Source organism: Uranotaenia lowii, chromosome 2 (assembly GCF_029784155.1).
Source record: "Uranotaenia lowii strain MFRU-FL chromosome 2, ASM2978415v1, whole genome shotgun sequence".
In the NCBI taxonomy this organism is placed as follows: domain Eukaryota; kingdom Metazoa; phylum Arthropoda; class Insecta; order Diptera; family Culicidae; genus Uranotaenia; species Uranotaenia lowii.
In genome coordinates, this window is record NC_073692.1 from 243,073,150 (window position 1) to 243,093,837 (window position 20,688).

The 20,688-nt window shown below is 34.1% G+C and overlaps 1 protein-coding gene across 3 annotated transcripts in view; it reads left to right on the forward strand.

Moving 5' to 3' along the window:
* The window catches only part of LOC129743863 (rho GTPase-activating protein conundrum), a 352,674-nt gene that overhangs the window by 100,357 nt on the left and 231,629 nt on the right, over positions 1–20,688 (forward strand). For all 3 annotated transcript variants that reach the window (XM_055736074.1, XM_055736076.1, XM_055736075.1), the window contains exon 3: positions 12,722–12,752. The gene's annotated coding sequence lies outside the window, so the exon portion shown is untranslated. The remainder of the gene's footprint in view (positions 1–12,721; positions 12,753–20,688) is intronic.

Below are 20,688 nucleotides of genomic sequence, written 5' to 3' on the forward strand. Positions count from 1 at the left end.
TCACTTTGAAATTCCCTACAAATCATCACTTCTCTACATCTGATAATGCTTTGAATCGTCTCCTTTCTTTCCGGAGCCATCAAAAACTCATCAAATCACGACCCGGATTGCAAGAATGCCGAAATTTGAACCGACAAAATTCCTTGTTTTTTTGCCGGAACTAAGAATTCATGAAAATTTTCTCGCCGATTAAGATAGTTTTTTGTTTATTATCACAAGTTCGGACAGATCTTCGTACTATTGTGCGTAAAACCCGGAATCACTGCTTCAAATCGAGAAAAAACAATGTTCCTATTGGATTTCCTACTAGTCGCGCTACTAAACACATTGGCATCAGATTGGTCGCGCTACTCAAAGCAACCAGTATGACAGGTCTGCGCGATTTCCATGGAGATCAAATGAGAGCTGGTTAGTCGTGTGAACGTTGCGTTGTAGGTCGCGTTGCTAGTTGCTTCAGCATGACATCAGCCTTAACGATTCTGACAACTGTAAACAGTTCTTATTGGATTTTTATTAGGAAGCAATTTAATGGAATGGTTCAAGTAATTGTATATCGTTCTATCATATCGATTTTTTTTTTCGTATGAATTACCATTTTTGTTTCTAGCCTGACTGTTTCAATATTGTTTCAACTATTATCTTAAATCCTAAAAGTACGAGTTTTATATGGTGTTATAAACGGTGACAGAATTGATTTTTTTTTATAAATTATGGAAGGGTTCATAAAGATAACACGATTGTTACAAAAATGAATGTATGGTAGTCTAGCTAGTGCACATGCGAAAGAAACATTTCATTTAAATTTGTGTGTTGAATTGAAAACTGATTAAATACGTGCGTACGCGTTTGTGTGTGTGTTAGTGTGTGTGTTTGTGTGTGTGTGTGTTAGTGTGTGTGTGTGTGTTAGTGTGTGTGTTAGTGTATAGAGTGATTATGTGGTGTGTGAGAACACAGGCGATGAAATCCTTATAACAAAAAATAATAATAACATTTCATTGTAAATTGTCTAATCTTCTATTGTTATTCTTGTTAAAGACGTGCGGACTAAAAACAATTGTATAGAGTTGTAGTTTGAAAGTAATGTTTATCATACGCATCTAGGCATATTGGTTGGTTGAATTTTCCAATATAGTTCAAATTTAGTAAAAGTGTATAGATCTGCGCTTGATAGTTCTTACGGTGTAAAGCCTCTTACAGGTTTGAACAAGATTAATGAAGATTTGTGAACTACGGGGTAGTGACAATTTCTGAGTGCTAGAAAACATGCTTGACGTGTCACATTTTACTAGTTTTCATTTTTTTCTAAAATTACTGATATATGATTGTTTTATTTCATAGATTTTGCGAACCAATAGCTTTCGTTTGTGAGAAACGTATCATCACTAGGGATTCTATCCAGGAAAATCGTCAATTCTTGTCATTCAGGTTAATTAAAAAACTAAAATTCACATAATTTAAAAAAAAATAGAAGAACACAAGAGATCCTTTTTATAATTTGTCTTTTTTTACATTAAGTTGGTTCAAAAGAGTGAATCTTAAAAGGTACAAAATGTAGAAGAAAACATGAATTTTTTTTTTTTTTTTTTGAAAATTTTATTCATTACTTCATAGTTAGTATGTTACAATCAAAATTTTGAATATTTCATAAGATAATCTATGTTTTCCATAGTAATCAGGCTTTACTCAGTAAGAGAAGCATGCACAACCCCAAGAATATAAATTTTAGTAAGAGATGCAAAATTTTTGTCATCAACGGGGAATGTTAACAATTTTTTTTTTTCAATAACTTTCAACTCACTTGAATTTTCACTAGTAAACATTTTGCCTTTAAAATAGTAGGACAATAGGATGCTTTAAAAAAGATCACACTAGTCAAAAGTGTCTCCTGATCATATCCTTTCACCCAAACCTCCAAACAAAAATTTTTTGCTAGGATGCAGAGGTGACCTCGGTCCTAAAGCACAACATTTATCTTTCATCCTTTTCTCTCTCTTCCAACCTATCTATTGACTACTAGGACGTGGCCGGCGCCGTTATTGATGTTAAAAAGAGAGAGCATCAGTTCTGTGCATTGAGAATGGCTTGCTAATCCCAAGCACCATTCGTTTGACCTTTGAATAGAATTGATGGCCTCGGTCAATCACGGAGTAGCAACCATTGGCGATGTGGAACTAGTTCTACTGAGCCACGCCTCCGATCATGGAATTCGAAATGCTTTTGATTTAAAATACATATCTATTGTTAAAATACACTATTTTGATAAAATACACTTAAAAAACTTACGGAATTTTTAATTTTAATTGTTATTTAAAACTATAAATAAAGCATTTCGGGTTCAATGATTAAAGGTGGATGTGAGTAGTCAATCAAGCTAAGCTAAGCTAAGCTATAACTTTTGTCCCCTTCGGTCGATTTCTTTTGAAAACGGTTTTTCTTAAAACCTAAACTATGACAAACGTTTCACCCGAAGATTGCATTTCGATTCAAGTTAAGACACAAAAGTTATTAAGCTTAAAAAATAGTTATCTTTTATTAAGGGTGATATTCATCACTATTAATCAGAGACACTGCTTCGAACATTTTGACGCAGCATTAACAGTGATGAATATCACCCTGAAAAAAGTTACCCCATTTTTGAAGTTTAATAACTTTTTCATCATAAGTCGAATCGAAACGCAATTCCCGAATGAAATATTTGACATAGTTTAGGCATTAAGAAAAACCATTTTCAAAAGAAATCGGCCGAAGGAGACAAAAGTTACGCATGAAAAACTGGACTATCTTGTTCCACCCGAACAAAATGTCTTAAAATCCCATACAAATTTAAGGCTCGTTGAGCGACCCTTCCCGTGATCCGATCTGGCCCAAATTCGGCATGAGATCTTATACTAGGCCTAGGATCAATTTAAGCCTGCAGCCTGCAACTTTTTCAAATGTCGGGTTATTTGGGGCACTCTACCCTCATTAAGAAGGGAACCCTCATTAAGAATTAAGAATCCAGAATTAACAAGTTTGATAGTATTTTTAAATCCAAATACCGTGACTAGACCTGCGCTTTTTGTTATTTTGAGACAGAAATTTCTAAATTTGAGGAGAAAAAAAGTGTATCGATTGTACAAGCAGATTGCTTAGCTGCGCAGAATTAGGGTCGTTTACGATAAGTTTTTATATCAGCTCTTAAAATTTTATCTTAATTTGTCATTTATAACGTGTAGGTAATAAAAAAATAATTTTTAAAATAAATGCGAACTTAGGAAGCATTGAAAACCGAATCTCATTACTATATTCTCGAATTGGATTTGAAACAATGAATCATGAATTCATAAATTATTTGACTAGAATATTCTATGTAAGACCCACAACACTTAAAAGTTTTATAAGTAAAATGCTTTAATAAAAACCTTTGTAAATTTAAAAAAAAGGAGGAAGAGCTGCAAAAATGTTAATATGTAAATATTCATAGGAACAAGAAATCATGATTAAGCTTATCTGGTAAATTTTGTGTGTGGTTATTTTGCTTTATAAGCTAAATTTAAAAAAAAAGAACATTAAAAAAACATCTGGAAAGCTTTAATCACTTTAATCACAGGTTAAAATTTTGTACAAAGTTTCAGTGACTAGTATTCATGTTATGTTTCAGAATGAATATTTTATTTTTAAGGCTTATTTTTTTCAATTTTTCAACACTCCAACTTTTCCAACTTTAATTTGAAAACTTACAGGAAAATATTTTAATACTGATTATGCCTGTAAAACACTTAAACTTTCCATTAAATTCACGATATAGTTTATTTTTTCATTTAGTTGCCAAAAATGCCCAGCAAATGCCCAAGTGTCTGTTCTGACGTAGAATTATGTCTTAGTATTTTTCTATACATTCCTAAAAATATAAAAATGACATAAGTTGTGTAAAGCATGATTTTATTTAACAAAATTACCTGAATCATTCAACCAAGTAGGCTCATACCACAACAGAGAAAATTACCTAAAAAGCACGGAGCAGATAAATTAGCGATTAGCGTTTTAATGCCGGACACTGAATCCGATCAATGTGAAATTTGGTATACACAATCTTTTAGACTTAGAGACGGTTTTTGTAACAGCTCCGACTTCAAGGAGGGGGGACTCTCATGCGAAATTCACACAATTAAAAAAAAAAAAATTTTTTTTAAATTTGATTTGAAATCGTTACATGATATATTGTATTGTTGAACGAATTTTGACATTTTCAGATTATTTATTGTATTGAAACCCCCTGTCGTTTTCAAGGGAGAGGGAGTCCCATATGAAAAGCATATAAAATGTGAGTGATCTCGAAAGGGGGGGGGGGGACGAAATTCGAATAATTTTAAAAAGATTTTGATTAAAAATCGATGCACATATAAGTCTTGTCATGAAAAGATGATAAAATGAATTGGTAAACAAGTTTCGGTAAAATGAGATGAAGGCAAATTTAATTATTTAGACAATTTTTACAAAACCAAAACACATGCAAAAAAACCTCTGAAATTTAATCCTTCAAACTGAAGTTCAGCTTTCATTTTAAAAAACTTTTTAAATCTCAATATTTTATTTAATATATGTAGGTTGAAATTTGGAATAAGATAACTATCTCTATCTTGCAACTTTCACTCACCCGTTTTATTTTTTTTAATCTGTTTAACACATTTTCGTTCATTTATTAAATGACGAAAAAAATAGCCCAGCGAGAGTTTATAATATGGGATTTATAGCTGTTTTTTGGAGATTTAATAAATTTAAGCATCTATTAATAATGAGTCCAAGTTTATATCGAATATCCTATCTGGAAAAAAAATCTGGAAAATGGGAAATAATCATTCGGGATCTGAATTAAAGTTGCAGACCTCTTTGTCAAACTCTCGGTTTCGAATAAATGTTTTGTTGGTAGGGTGACTAATATCCCATATTTTCCATTTTTTATCTATTCTCACCTCCAACGATTGCCCGTTTTTTTTTATTCTATCCTGAACATGAAGCAGAAGTCGGCATTCTATTTTAACCCTTTGAGTTTAACAAAAAAAATTAAAATTTCCTTACTTTCTAAATTCGTTTTTTTATATTGTTTTTCCTTAGTGGGTTACTAGCATTGCGACCAAATGTTGGATCTTGCGTGGTTTGTCCGCTATTTATTGTTGCTAATTAAAATGGATCACTCTGATTTATTTCAATATTGTCACTTTTTTGTTGGTTTGCATTTTCCGCTTCAAGAACTACACGAATGAAGTTGACAACCTGCTTGGAACTTATAAAATATACTTCAGAAGGATGTAGTCTATCAGCGAGAGATGCTGCAAAAAGGTTCTGGACCAGGTTTCAAACGTATAGGCTTTTGAATAAATTTTAAAATTTCGAACTGAAATTTCAAATCTGCATGCGTAGAATCCAGAATATGAATATTCTTTTTCATATTTTTCCCTGAGTTCAATTCCATTCGAATTCAAACAAATTACATTTGTTTGAGTATGATAATTTTAATTATAATACATATGGTCACCTCCTTTTTTAACATTTTTTTAAATTTCGAACAATAATTTTGAACTCATAGCGGTTTCATACCACCAATCCGGTAGGAACAAGACGAGAGTTGGCGCAACGAGCGAGGTGGTTAGACCAAGTGGAGCGTGATCTGGCGAACGTGGGGTGCCCGAGAAATTGGAGAACGGTTGCTATGAACCGAGTGAACTTTAGGAATTATGTTCTTCAAGTTATGTCGTGAGACGGAATACTATGTAAATAAAAAAATAAGCGATTTCATACAATAAGGTCATTTAAATAGATCTTCATCCGCTTTTTTCTAAAAAGCAAACAAAAATGTATCGTAAAAAGTTTGTTTTTTAAAGCCTAGCTAGAGCTGAGGTTCATATCTGTTTTTCGATTTCTCTTTATATTTTAATATTAAGTGCTTTTTTTCTGTTAAACTATAATTTCAAAATATTGCCCTTAAAAAACACTTTGAATTTCATTCGACTCTGTATTCTTGGGATGCCAATGTCTTGTCTACTAGATTTTAGCTTTAAATATTTCTTTTTCATAAACATCGATTATGGAAAGATTATTGAAAAACTTGTAATTTTACAAAACTAATTTGAAAAAAAAAAAAGACTTCCAAATAAGATCCAAACACAGTTTAACAGTATTCCATACTGAGAACATTCTCAGCGAAACACTCAACTTCAAGCTCCCAAGAATCACTCAAAACAAAGTACGTCAAACGATGGGGCTTGTTCTTGAAACGAAAGAATCAAACGATCGGCAAAGACAGTAACCTTGATAGCATCATCAGCACCATCGAATCATCTGCTTCTCACACGTGGTTTATGTTGTTGTTGGTTCCGACTGAAACGACGTGTTTGGAAGCTTCACATCTCGCCAAAGCGTCTTCAGTGAGACGGCTCAAAGACACGTTTCAAGACCACTTGAATTCGCTACCGTTTTGATGAGACTTAATTTTAATTACAATCAACGAACACTTCAAGACGTCAAGCAATCATTTTGTCAAGATCTTCGAAGCCTTCAACGAACACCTCGAACTGGGGTCAATACTGCTCGTTCCGTTAATTGATTCTTTTGAAAGTCTCGATTTTTTTCCGAATTAGCTAGCATGGTGGAATGTCAGGAAAAACAAACGTTAAATGTCTCCATTTCCAATGTTTGACCTAGATATGTTTTCTGATTGCATAATTTTTTTTCCTCCAGAAGTTCGCTGATAAAATATCGCTCGAGTTTGGTTTATGTTTATTTTGTCATGTCCCGTCCAGCAGATAACAGCCGAAATGTAAAAAAAAACACTGGTCTGTCAATCATAGCAGGGAGTTTTTTCTTATCGTATAGTTATGGTGTAAGAAATGCAACCGCCTCGTTTCTGTGCCGCTGCTGCTGGATGATGATGTTCCGATAAGCGTTAATTAGTGTAAAACACGAAAGTATATGCTCCGATAAGCTGGCATTATAATTTTCGGAAATTGTTTGCGGTCAATATCACTTTTCCTAGATGCAACGCCCTGGACTAAGGTTTCAAAGCGGCCGCTGTATTTAATGTGAATTACTCGGCAAACGGTTGGCAATTTGCTCAATTTGCCCAAATGTTCGTAAAGTGTTTTGGGAAAGCTATAATTAGGCACTGAAAGAAGGAAATACCTACGCGTAATTGAGTGGATTTCAAGTTCGCCCATCATTATTGCTTTAGCTGGGCGTAACTTTGTAATTTTTTTTTTTGTTATTTCTTCCATGAGGGCTGCATACCTTGAATGGTTTGGCGGAAGAAAAGCGTGTCATAAATGGAACAGCAGCTGCTGCCATGAGGACCCATTTATTGGTGCAAATTCTTTTCATCGGCTGCGCAAAACTTGACCCATGAATTAGCTGGCAAGTGGCAACGCGTTGTAGTTATATGCACGTGCCTGTTGCAAAGGGCAAGATCAAAGATCAAGGACGGTGTAGGTTTATTAACGTCGGAAGAATTTAACTTCTTTAACTTTTACATATATGTACTTACCAACTTTACTATGTCCTGAAAACCCGTAGCCGAAAATCTCAGTTTTTTCAGTACATTTTTTACGCAAAACTTATTGCTAAAAATGCTAGTAAAATTGTATAAGTTAAGGGGTATAAAAAATCAACAATATTATACTGGAAACAAAGAATTTGTAGATTTCTTTTTTTGAAAATTTTGAATTTTGATTGAACCTTATTTCAGCTTAAGAGTTCCTATTTATTTATATCCATTGTTTGACACTAAACGTACCGAAGGGGGTCAAGTGACATTTTTTTTTTTAACTTCAAATGATTATAACTTTTATTATAATTGTTTTTTTCGCAAATTTTTGTACATGACTATTGCAGTTTTCAAAATGAACGTATCTGGGCACATAGTCACAGTCACTGGCCCAACCTTTTAGGAGCTGTTGCAGTTCCTACAAAGAAAGAAGAAGAAGAAAATGAACGTATCGTATCGACAACGTATCTAGTGGTATACCTATTTATACCACCGAGGGTCAAATTACCCCTAACACTTTTCCCGGAATACCAAGTAAATAAATAAAATTAACATTTTCCGTTAAAACTCTCTTGTTTCTCAACCGATTTTTATATACTTCGTAGTCTTTGAAAGCTTGTAACGTGACTAAAATATGATTTTCAGACAATATTCAGCATTACTTGAAAAACATTAAAAACACTGTAAGTCAGTTATTAGGCGTTCGAACACTTAGTGCCTGAGAAAGCTGAAGTTGAGTTAGTCATGCACTAAGGTTTTTTTTTACGCGGTTTGATTTTGCTTAGTTTTTCTAACACGACTTCTTTTTACAAAGTTTTTTGTCTTCGATACGGTTCTTCTATACGGCTCTCGCGAATCAACACGTTTTTTGAGCGAGAACATTCCATGTCCTATACGTTATCGACGGATTTCAAACCGCGTAAAAAAATTTTATTTACCGCCAATGCAGTTACACACTATTAATTTTTTGGTGTAAATTTATGTCAAATTGGATGCACAAAACTGAAGCATCATTTTTGACATAAAATTACACTAGAGAAGACAGAAACGCTTGAAGCCATAAATAATCGGAGACGTAAAATTACATCGAAAAGGATATAACTTTATGTCAAACTGGATGCACATAAATATATCATCGCATTTCACATAAAATTACATTGATTTCGACATAGAATTCAACAGAGTCCAATCAATACATCAATACAGGGATTTCTTTACATGCAAGAAAAGCTGTAAAACTAAGAGCGTGTAATATTCCAATACTAACAACTGAATTTTCAGAGCGGCGGGTAAAAAATTGTTTTCTTGCCTTTCAAAAATAACAGAAATGGTCATCCCCAAATGAGAAAGAATTTGTGATATTGTAACGCATAGCAATAAATCTAAACACAATTAGAACAAATCAAATTTTATTGGATTTTGTTTACATTTTCACAATAAATTAACAGCCAACATAAACCGACAATAATTGTGAAATTTATCCGTCCATCATCTAATATTTAGGAACTAGGTTTACGAGAAGGAATTTACAAACTACAGTGCCGTTCATAATTCTATACAAAGTTTCCGTGCTGCAATTTAAACTTAAATTTCAAACTGCTGTAACCTTTTACTAAGTAGATATTTTCTTTTCATCCGAAATTATATTGAAATTGCATCTATCGGTGAATGCCCAAAAATTGTACCACATGATAGTTTTATCTTCTAAGATTTGCTCTGTAGAATTTTAACTTAGGTATTGCGTGATTTCTGAGATATTTAGGCTTGAGTGAATTTCAATAAGAAAATAACATTTTTTTGTTAAGTCTCAAGTCACACAGAAACATCAAAGAAACGCCAAATTTCATAGGATAATTATTTATCCTTCATAAAATGTTTGAAATATTCACAAACAAAAAAGTTATGAAATTCCAAAGTTGAAAAAAATCTATCAACAGAACTGTAATTTCCATAATGGAAGTAGCGAAATGTTGATCATAGTACTTGCCCTTTTCCTAGGAAAACCATGGCGAGACCCACGATCTTCTTAGATCCTTGCCCATTTTTAGCTTCCTGGTTGTAGACTTGGACCGATACCGGGTAGACCTTCGTTACGTTGGCTTCCATTGGTGCACCGGAAGTTTTTAAACGGCCAACTTCTTCAGATAGGTACCATTCCGACTAATGTTGAAAAAGGCATGGAATGGGGCTATTCTGCGTCGCAAATTCCTGTTAAATTTATTGTCGCACATTCTATAAAAAGATTTGAAAAGATTACCACCGGACATAACAAATGAAAGAAATATTTTACCTGAACAGCACCCAGCTGATGAGTTTCAGAAGTGGATATCCGATTGGGTAGTAACGTTTCACTGCAAGTTGCCGACATTGATTTTGTTTTCGAATGGTATCGGAACCGCACCGCCTGAGCCTCCGAAAGCTGGAATATATGAAACTTTCACTTCTGAACACTAAATGTTTACACTTAATACACTTAAAAAACTCACCTGAACGCAGCCGCCAATACCAGCATCTTTTCTAAGGTAAAGCAACCTATCGTCAAGAGTAGCCAACATTATTAGCCGGAACCGAAGTCACTTGTGGGCCACTTTTTTATCTTTCGGAATGATTTATTCCGTCGTTCTGTAAAGTTGATCAGAAGTAATCAGAATATCCAAATCAAAACAAATGAAACTTATGCGGGAGAATGAAGAGATTTTTTTCGAATGGGAGGGAGAGAAAGTTTTTCATGGGCGTACGGAAATGGAAAAAATGAAAAATGGGACTTATTGAAATTAGTAGGTATTTATAAAATTTTACAAAAAGTATGAACATTTGAATTCAAGATATTATGATGTGGTGAAACCGTGTATTTACATTTCTATTTTTTTTAAATTGTTGGTTGGTTTAAAGAGGCTGGAAGTGAGAAATACATATTCCGATGTTTATGGATACCCCCTAAGTAAGATGCTCAATTTTCACTCCTCCGTATCCCGTACCGATATCCTGCAGTACGGGAGCGGAAAATGTAGAAGTAAACAAAACACAAACAATCTCTGAAACAAACCAAACATAGCCGGTCAAACAAAATCGTTCCCCCACAATGGAAACGGAAAGTGAAGTGAACGTGAGCTGTACAAGGGTGAAAGAAAAGTGTATAGGATGCGTCACCAGCATTGTTCGTGGCCACTGTATTCACGAAGATTCCTACGCTGTGCACCAGAGACGGGAATACTGAACTAAATGCAGCAGGAGACCGGTTGCTGGAGTCATGCAATTACCGTGATAACGGCAGTGAAGTGCCGTGCAGACCTCGCTTATGGTTAGAGAATATTTTGAGGCATTTCTGGTTTAAGATCCGATAACAGTTCTCACAAAGATCTCTTTCAGTAGAACTAATTCCTTACAAAAAGCCATTGGTCACATTTGGACAAAAAAAATTCTAATTTAGGTTGAAATTGTCCAGCGACTGGAGCGTCCATTGGGTTGTGAACTGAAACCCGAATGCGGCGGCAGGGAAACTGTAAAATAAAATTCTTGGTTGCTTTTATTGCTAGTCTATGGATTTTTTACTCACAGTTTTTCGGATAAGCTCATCTATCGCAGCTTTTGATGCGGGTGTTCCCATCATCGTTTTCTGTCACTTCCACTGTCCGGTGGTAATCCTTTTTAGTTCAGAATTAAGATCAACTACCTTGCGCAATATTCGAGGCAAATCTGATAGACACATTTTTTCATGAAACATTTCATACAACTTTATGCGGAAATATGCCATTCTCCGGCAGATTTGTTGACGATTTTCATTCTTTCTGTTTACATTCATAATTTTTTTTTTCTTTTTAGTTTTCCACGGTTTACACTCATTATAAACTCATTATGTTATTATTTATGTCCCTCAATTCCAACCCGCGGCAAACTACTTGAATGCGTCACAGGTCACAGGGGTAGTCAATGACTGTTTGATTTTAATTATTCAATGTTTTTACATTCACATAACATAAAAATACATCCCTTATGAAATAAATTTAAATCTTTTCGAGCTTAACGTTCGTTCAAAAGTGTAAATTTTGGTGGTGTGTGTAGTTTAGATAAAAAATGATGTAAAATTAGATCTGATCTGAATTAGGTAGAGAAAACAATTAGGTGTTGAAGCGTTTCTGTCTCGTTTAATTTTCGAAAATTTTTGGTGTGTACATCACTAGAATCGGTATGAAATTGCCTTTCTTGTGCATTTTTGCGTTAACATACAGTGCGAACCGAATTTAGGTTTAGAATAGTCTCAGAAAATGTAGATTGATAAAAATTTCAAAACACCTTAGAATAGTCGTCAAAAATTCTGAGTTTCGTGTTCTATTAATCTAAAGATGCAAAAATGTCACAAATTACCTCAACTTTCCAATTCACTTTTCAAAATTTGATTACTGGGACTACTTCAGATTTTTTTTTTCGAGCACTTAACTTACAGCCTTTTTTGTAATGGTCCCTTAAGCCCATTTGGGTCCCCCATACGCTTCTTTAGAAGTGAGAGGGACATATTATCATTTGGATATTTCGATTTAACATTTATTTTCTTATTATGTACGACTTTTTCGTCTTACTTCCGCGTATGTCCATCACCGTACAATTTCATATTTGATGTTTTTGTCACTTTTTCCCGAAGCATTTTTTTTAAATCTTTGACTTTGAATAACTTTGGAATGCTTGTAGCTGAATATTGTCTGGAAATCATATTTGAGTCATGTTGCAAGCTTTCCAAGACTATGAATTATATAAAAAATCGGTTGATGTTTGGAGTTAAAAGATGGGTGGAAATCAGATTCCAGATTCAAATTTAAGACTTGGATTTTAATTTCAGTTCACAGATTATGTATGTATTCGCAAGCATATTTTAATTCCGATTATGTTTGTTTGTTAATCATCATTTTAAATCAGATTGTCATTCATTTAAAATACATAAAAATTCAAAACATGAATTATAGAAGGTTTTAAGCTGTAATTAAATTTCAAGTTAATTTTAGTTTTACATCAAATATTTGATTAAGAAAAAATGCATAGATTCAAAAAAAGATATAAGCTTCAGAATCTGATAATTGCTCATCTTATTGCTTTTTAAAGAATGGGATGAATTGAGAATACATTTTTTTATTCGTTTTTAAAAATAGCCTTTTTTTATAAAAGCTTTATATTTTGGTTCTGATTATTCGTTTTTTTCTATTTTCCTTACAGAATCACATTTGATGTGCAAAAGAACCCATTGGTAAGTATTCGCATTGTTGTGAAGTGGAAAAACCGTTGAAAATCACTAGCTCAAATCAATTACAAAGCTACAAAGGAAGAGGTTTAACTTTTTATTTTTGAACCCTTCTAACTTTTGATGGTTAGCTTCTACGATGTTGGCGTCTTGAACAAACTTACTACATCTTTTACAATCTAAAAACTTTCTGGATACATAATTGCTCTAAAATGAAAATTACAAAAAAAATGATAGATCACTTTTATCAGAAATTCATTTTAAAGAACTTGTAATGTAGGTAAAATGTTACGAAAACACTTTAGGTCTAAAATACTTTAAAGTTTCCGCAAACGCGATCTTTGAAAAAAGTCCACTTTGCAAAGATTTGTTTTTTTTTTTAATTTTGGGTCCTAAAATTTTCACAAAATATGTATATTTTTATTTTTTATTATTTTTTTTTTTTGACTACTCCTAAAAATAAAAGATGAACCGAATTTGTACCAAAAATTAAAATCAACAAGCTCTTTTCTAATTTTTCTAATTTTTTTGTCAAAAAATTGAAAATGTGTTTGATTTAAAATAACGATAAATACATTATAGAATGCGTTCATTAAAACATTCAACTTTTTAACTATGACTCGTCAGAAACAGAAATGTTCAGTGGTCATTTAGGGGTAGTGTCAATCCCATGCAACACTTTTGAACTTCAATGATTTCTAAAAGAATTATGTCCACAGCAAGGTGGCCGAAATTATAAAAAAATGTATAATTTCACAGAATTTTGGAGCTAATTTCATCACAGAATATGTGTCACTGAACACAGAATTTCCAGAAAATCCACAGAGTTCTCAGATTTTTTTTCAAATTTTGTACTTTTTCAAAATTCAAATTGTTATGTCCATATTCATTTTGAATTTCTAACTTCAAATTGGAAAAATATGATAAGAGTTGTAGTGTTGATTGATTTTTCTCAAGTAGAATGTAAAAAAGACCCAATTTGACCCAATGACTTTTCAATAAAATTAATGGAAATAGCAACACAGAAAACCATCACAGAATTTTTGGGTAGAATCACAGGAAGTCAGAATTTTTTTTTCGCAAAAACACAGAATTATTTTCGGCAACCGATCATCAAAGTAATTTTTAGTATTTTTTTATTTACTCTAAAACATAAAATAATATGAATATTTATCCAGCCTTGAAAGCCTTAAGGCATTCAAACACTAGTTGCAGTATTGTTATGGTTTGTCAGACCGTAACTTAAAACTTTTTCCGTCACTTAAGCTATTATAAGAATAAGTATGAAGATGCAGCATATATTCAGGGGTTAACACTATAAAAAACCAAATTTTGACGGATGAAATTTAATGTATACAAACGTGTGTTAGAAAAAGATCATAAACATGCGTGATAAGTTACTTAATTATATAAAGTTTTATTCAAAAACATACTATGATTTTCTGAAAAATTTTGGTATTGGTGAAGGAAGAGTTTTCAAACCAATATGAAGTTTTCAAGGTAAATATTTGAATCAATCCGCCATACTAAGTTATGTTTTTTTAATGACTTCATAACATGTTGAAATGTGGACAATTTCCGCTTTTTAACTTTTTCCTGAGGGCCATGTGACAATGTCAATAGAATCTAATACAATAGATTATGTCTGCATATATTCATAGACACGCAAACTTCATGTGTTGTCACATTTCGTTTCATAAGTTAAATAGCTATGAATTCGTAAAACGAATCGATCGTGACGAACCTGAAAATTTACATGTCACCGAACAGCGGCCAAACAACTGAATTATCTTCGCAAATGGAACAAGATTACATACAGCTGAGCTGGGCCATCATTTTATGAGCTCATCTTCTCGTAACAGGTAATGTATTAAGGTAGGAACGTGCAACTTGTGTTTGATCATCTGCACCGAAATCAGAAGAAACGTGCGGTCGTACCATCTCCAATGACACGTTGCTATTGTTGCACGTTCATATATGTATGTATGTATTACCTCCTCAAGACAATTTGCTCGTACAGAAGATGAAAAAAACCTGAACCCTGTCTCAATATTAATTTTTTTTTTCGCTCTCTGACTTTGATGTACAACTCGGTAAGACTCAGGTCGAACCGGTCAGCCAACGAGAGACCAGGGTGGAGATGGGAAGGGGAAAGAGAGGCGCACCACTTATTATGGAAGTCGTCATTGGGAGGTTATGGAGTTGCCAAAGTTACACCCCGGACCATTCATTGCATTCACCCTCTGGGGACATACAGCTGATCTTAGCGCTTCGAAAGCACGGTCAAACATGATACATTCGCATGTATGCTTTCGTATGGTAGATGTCTCCATTTTTGACTACAGTTGTTTTACAAATCAATCTTCGAATTAAGTACATTTAGTTCAATCTTTCTATTGACTAATTGAGTTAAATTCCCTTATTGTAGTTATCTCCTTCGTACGATAGAAAACAATCAATCTCACGTAGATATCGCCCACCCTTGACTCCTCATAATAACCAGCAACTTTGTGTTCACGGTAACGAAAGTTTCCAAAATGATAGTGAGAGTCAGTGGAATTCTGACCATGCCTAGCCAAGATCAGGATGTTTTGTCATTGCGGCTTCAAGTTGGGAAAACCTACTGCAGCCGATCGCGGAACCAGTAGTGAGGTAGGGGACGGTTTGTTGAAGCGTGCTCGAATTGAGCAATTCCCAACGGAATGCAAGCCCACATGTAAACACCTGTGAGCTCCGCCCGCCATCCGGTTGATCCGGACTAGCAAAAAGAAAAACCTGCTCCCGAGCGAAATTATAAAATAAATAATTATGCAAAACTCTACGATTGCCACCCGCTTCGTTTGTGAATAATGATGGTACACACTATTAATTTTTTGGTGTAAATTTATGTCAAATTGGATGCACAAAACTGAAGCATCATTTTTGACATAAAATTACACTAGAGAAGACAGAAACGCTTGAAGCCATAAATAATCGGAGACGTAAAATTACATCGAAAAGGATATAACTTTATGTCAAACTGGATGCACATAAATATATCATCGCATTTCACATAAAATTACATTGATTTCGACATAGAATTCAACAGAGTCCAATCAATACATCAATACAGGGATTTCTTTACATGCAAGAAAAGCTGTAAAACTAAGAGCGTGTAATATTCCAATACTAACAACTGAATTTTCAGAGCGGCGGGTAAAAAATTGTTTTCTTGCCTTTCAAAAATAACAGAAATGGTCATCCCCAAATGAGAAAGAATTTGTGATATTGTAACGCATAGCAATAAATCTAAACACAATTAGAACAAATCAAATTTTATTGGATTTTGTTTACATTTTCACAATAAATTAACAGCCAACATAAACCGACAATAATTGTGAAATTTATCCGTCCATCATCTAATATTTAGGAACTAGGTTTACGAGAAGGAATTTACAAACTACAGTGCCGTTCATAATTCTATACAAAGTTTCCGTGCTGCAATTTAAACTTAAATTTCAAACTGCTGTAACCTTTTACTAAGTAGATATTTTCTTTTCATCCGAAATTATATTGAAATTGCATCTATCGGTGAATGCCCAAAAATTGTACCACATGATAGTTTTATCTTCTAAGATTTGCTCTGTAGAATTTTAACTTAGGTATTGCGTGATTTCTGAGATATTTAGGCTTGAGTGAATTTCAATAAGAAAATAACATTTTTTTGTTAAGTCTCAAGTCACACAGAAACATCAAAGAAACGCCAAATTTCATAGGATAATTATTTATCCTTCATAAAATGTTTGAAATATTCACAAACAAAAAAGTTATGAAATTCCAAAGTTGAAAAAAATCTATCAACAGAACTGTAATTTCCATAATGGAAGTAGCGAAATGTTGATCATAGTACTTGCCCTTTTCCTAGGAAAACCATGGCGAGACCCACGATCTTCTTAGATCCTTGCCCATTTTTAGCTTCCTGGTTGTAGACTTGGACCGATACCGGGTAGACCTTCGTTACGTTGGCTTCCATTGGTGCACCGGAAGTTTTTAAACGGCCAACTTCTTCAGATAGGTACCATTCCGACTAATGTTGAAAAAGGCATGGAATGGGGCTATTCTGCGTCGCAAATTCCTGTTAAATTTATTGTCGCACATTCTATAAAAAGATTTGAAAAGATTACCACCGGACATAACAAATGAAAGAAATATTTTACCTGAACAGCACCCAGCTGATGAGTTTCAGAAGTGGATATCCGATTGGGTAGTAACGTTTCACTGCAAGTTGCCGACATTGATTTTGTTTTCGAATGGTATCGGAACCGCACCGCCTGAGCCTCCGAAAGCTGGAATATATGAAACTTTCACTTCTGAACACTAAATGTTTACACTTAATACACTTAAAAAACTCACCTGAACGCAGCCGCCAATACCAGCATCTTTTCTAAGGTAAAGCAACCTATCGTCAAGAGTAGCCAACATTATTAGCCGGAACCGAAGTCACTTGTGGGCCACTTTTTTATCTTTCGGAATGATTTATTCCGTCGTTCTGTAAAGTTGATCAGAAGTAATCAGAATATCCAAATCAAAACAAATGAAACTTATGCGGGAGAATGAAGAGATTTTTTTCGAATGGGAGGGAGAGAAAGTTTTTCATGGGCGTACGGAAATGGAAAAAATGAAAAATGGGACTTATTGAAATTAGTAGGTATTTATAAAATTTTACAAAAAGTATGAACATTTGAATTCAAGATATTATGATGTGGTGAAACCGTGTATTTACATTTCTATTTTTTTTAAATTGTTGGTTGGTTTAAAGAGGCTGGAAGTGAGAAATACATATTCCGATGTTTATGGATACCCCCTAAGTAAGATGCTCAATTTTCACTCCTCCGTATCCCGTACCGATATCCTGCAGTACGGGAGCGGAAAATGTAGAAGTAAACAAAACACAAACAATCTCTGAAACAAACCAAACATAGCCGGTCAAACAAAATCGTTCCCCCACAATGGAAACGGAAAGTGAAGTGAACGTGAGCTGTACAAGGGTGAAAGAAAAGTGTATAGGATGCGTCACCAGCATTGTTCGTGGCCACTGTATTCACGAAGATTCCTACGCTGTGCACCAGAGACGGGAATACTGAACTAAATGCAGCAGGAGACCGGTTGCTGGAGTCATGCAATTACCGTGATAACGGCAGTGAAGTGCCGTGCAGACCTCGCTTATGGTTAGAGAATATTTTGAGGCATTTCTGGTTTAAGATCCGATAACAGTTCTCACAAAGATCTCTTTCAGTAGAACTAATTCCTTACAAAAAGCCATTGGTCACATTTGGACAAAAAAATTTCTAATTTAGGTTGAAATTGTCCAGCGACTGGAGCGTCCATTGGGTTGTGAACTGAAACCCGAATGCGGCGGCAGGGAAACTGTAAAATAAAATTCTTGGTTGCTTTTATTGCTAGTCTATGGATTTTTTACTCACAGTTTTTCGGATAAGCTCATCTATCGCAGCTTTTGATGCGGGTGTTCCCATCATCGTTTTCTGTCACTTCCACTGTCCGGTGGTAATCCTTTTTAGTTCAGAATTAAGATCAACTACCTTGCGCAATATTCGAGGCAAATCTGATAGACACATTTTTTCATGAAACATTTCATACAACTTTATGCGGAAATATGCCATTCTCCGGCAGATTTGTTGACGATTTTCATTCTTTCTGTTTACATTCATAATTTTTTTTTTCTTTTTAGTTTTCCACGGTTTACACTCATTATAAACTCATTATGTTATTATTTATGTCCCTCAATTCCAACCCGCGGCAAACTACTTGAATGCGTCACAGGTCACAGGGGTAGTCAATGACTGTTTGATTTTAATTATTCAATGTTTTTACATTCACATAACATAAAAATACATCCCTTATGAAATAAATTTAAATCTTTTCGAGCTTAACGTTCGTTCAAAAGTGTAAATTTTGGTGGTGTGTGTAGTTTAGATAAAAAATGATGTAAAATTAGATCTGATCTGAATTAGGTAGAGAAAACAATTAGGTGTTGAAGCGTTTCTGTCTCGTTTAATTTTCGAAAATTTTTGGTGTGTATGTAAGTATACATCATCGAACGCCAACGTAGCTACTGGCTAAGTGAAATCTCCTAGAAGATTGAGCCGCTCAACTTAAGCGCATGAACCGGACAACGATTCAGAGATGTTTATTTGTTTTTCAGGAATTCATCTTACAATAGGATTTTAAGGACGCAATTGTCATTCGAGGCTAGACTTTTGACATATCTTCCAGACAATTCCAAACATTTGGTATTGACCGTAAATTGTCATAAATACAACCCAATGAAAATTAAAAATGCTCATGGTGTAATGGCAGGAAATGATAAGAATAAGGAGTCCATAGCGTTTTATATATATTTTAATGGAGGATGCTATGGAGATATGCTTAAAACAGGGAGATAAGCACAGCACGTACTCTCCCCCGCCCGCAGCTATTAAAAGTAACATCAAATGGCCATTATACGAGGAAAGCACTGAGCAGGACACTATTTGCAAAATCAAGATCTGACAACCAAAAAAGGACCACCAGACTATTTCAGACATTTGTTTCAAATCTACCAGACTTTTTTGAAAAAAACAGTTGGCAACTCTGGTCGCCAGATTTTAATTTGGCGGATACTTAAATGCTCATTACTTTACTCGTTAAATCGTACAATATACAGATTTTTCTGTGACTATCAATTGCATGGGCGTCGACGTGCTATGCTTAACGCCCTGTTTCACTTATATTCCCGTAGAATTTTACTCTCTAAACATCTTTTACACTTTTCAAAACCTCATCCTCATCATTCCGTACAATTTCACATCTGGAACATTTTAAATTTCTTTTGTTTTGTTGAAAACTCATGGCTAAACCTAAAAATCTGGAATTGTCTGGAAGAAATGTAAAAAGTCTGGAAACCTGAAAAAATGTCTGGCGGAAGGCTTAAAAGTCTGGAAGATCCACTCAAAATCTCTAAGGTTAACATCACTGCTGGCGACCAAAAAAAAAGGCTCGGTATTGGATTGACGGAGCCTTACTACTCCCATGGAGGAAAAAGCACGACTAAAGTCAACAGAAAGGAAGCACCTTGTAGGAGTTGTTGAAATTATCTCCTAATTCGTCAATTTCGTTGTCATTAAATTGATCATAATCTTTTTCTCGCATTCAAATGATTTCACTATTTAATGATCTTTTGATGCAATTTTTATATTTTTCAAGCTCTTCTAAGACATTTTGAAAGTTTTTATTAAGTCCATACATACTCCAAACCATCTCTAAAGATACAGGAATTTCGACATCATCAATGAAATTAATCATTCGATAACATCTCATTGTAAAAACATGAAGGCATGTTCCACCAAAGCTTTCCATGATATGTATGTATAATGACAAGCTCTTCCTCAAATAAAAGTTGCATTACATTTGAGTCGCCGCATTTATTAAGCTTACTAAAACAAAAGGAAGATTTACCTGTCAGGAAGGAGCTTACTTAAATACATAAAATACGTTAAAAAGAATTAAATACATAGAATATTAACTTACAAAATATGAATACATTCTATCAAATATCCGGTTCAACTCGGATAATATCGGTTCAAAAAAAATGAAATTTCATTTTTATAACTTTCAAGTATAAAATCACACATAAGCTTGAATTCACTAGATCTATATATATAAAAAGCAATTTCTGTGGGTTTGTTTGTTTGTTTGTCCACAATAGACTCAGCCATCTTAAGAGCTAGAGAGCTGAAATTTGGCATGGATACTTATTAGGACCAGGAATGATGAAAAATGTTTTCAGATTTTTGGATGACCCCTTCTGAAGGGGGTCGTCCATACAAGACAAATATTGTTTTCGCAATATTGACGTTATTTTTTGTCGGATTGTGACAAAAATTTGCACATAGGAGTTTTGAGA